A 1,788-nucleotide genomic window follows, 5' to 3' on the forward strand; every position below is an offset into this window, starting at 1 on the left:
CTATGAAGCTCTAAATCACAAATTAAGCATACATGGCCAAATACTATAAGCATACTACGCGTGACCAGGTGTTATCTAAAGTGCAAGACTTGCCATCTCTTACAATAATTGTGATTATAAAAAGGCACTGAAAAGTACATTGAGAATGGGATAAGAGAACACAAAGAAAGAATATGGGAAACAAGAACTTCCGTTCACGTGTCAAGTAACTGATTGATCTGTGTGCACGTTATGAATCGCGAAAACCACGTAATCTAAATACTGCGCCCATGATACCCCCAGAATATGGCTTTAATATTTATAACATTAATGGTCGGAATGATCAAAATGCTTTCGCAGAACAAACGTAAGAATAATGGAAGTTCCGTTACCCACAGCTGCAGACCAATTTGTCTGTGATACCCGCTGTCTCGCAAATACTAGCTAAGTGCACAATCACACAAAGAGTCACACGTGAATTCCGCGTAATCAGAAGCTTTCGTTAATTTCTGTTACTAGCTTAACATAGATACGGTTCTTGTGCCCAAACAGTTTCCTGATTGAGAGTAGGGTGTCTTTGCTTCAGCGGGTACTCCGTCTGCTGAAGGCTGTGAAAGTCCTAAGCGTGACTAAAGGATGATATTGTTAATTGTCGTATATACAGCCAAGAATATAGATTTTTAGGGTTGACACACTCTTATTATAAATACGGTAGTTATCTCTATCACGATAACCACCATCTCAGCTACACTGTTCATCGACAACGTTTATTATCTGTTTAAGCACATGCTATACCCATAAAAAGGCGAAAATTTGGTTTCTTTGTATAACGGTACAAGCTTTCGTTTCTGTAATAATGAAGGTATTTTGTTAATAGCTTAGTTTTCAGTATTGTAATTAATTTTTTTTAAATATTCTAACTCAGATCACTTGTTAGAAGTTCTCGGTAAAAATAACTGCCATTCGGATTTTGCAGTAATTCACATATAATATACCCATATGACACGTTCCCACATTTGATTTACATGGTATTAGAGGCAATTCCGTTTTAGAAGGCTACCTTCAAGCGTAACGTAATATTTTTGCTGTTGCCTTGTGAGTTATATTGTTAGTTCAGTCCCAGCATGACGTGATTCAGTAATACACCAATGACAATTTATCATTTTAATGCAGACGATGCCACCAGCAATAGTGAGACGGTGTGTGAGGATAACAGAGGAACTCCATCGTTATGAAGACCAGCACTCTGCTGAATTGTTCACGTTCTGATTCTGTGTATATTCCTATAGTATCTCATTGTCAGACTTACCTCGGGAAATTGGCTTTATAAATGTGCTTTGCAACTTATGGAAACCATCAGTGATATGTTCATACATACACTGATCCTTGGTGTCTATGGTACTTATGCCAAGTGTCTAGTCACTTTGGAAATAATCCACATAAATTTATTGCCTGTAGAAAGAGTACATTATACTCTCCACTTTGGAGTATATAGCGTAATTGCCGCATACAACAAAGGAAATGTTAATGTGCTCTGAAAAGAGAATAATCAGTAATACGTTTTTCATAGATAGCATTGATAATGAGAGAAAGAAGAACACTGAGTGGAAACGGATACAGAAGGGTAAGCTAGATAATGGACCAAATCTGATAAGGAAACATTGATGTAAGGTTGTGTAGTAAGAACATCCTTAATATAGCCCGAGACTTCATTCTGTTGTTGTTGAAATTTAGAGCGTTTTTTCCCGCAAGTAGGCTCTCTTGTCACAAAAGGAGCGTTTTCAAGAAAACTATCAAAGACCTAAAAAT

This window comes from Schistocerca americana, chromosome 7 (assembly GCF_021461395.2).
Source record: "Schistocerca americana isolate TAMUIC-IGC-003095 chromosome 7, iqSchAmer2.1, whole genome shotgun sequence".
NCBI lineage: Eukaryota > Metazoa > Arthropoda > Insecta > Orthoptera > Acrididae > Schistocerca > Schistocerca americana.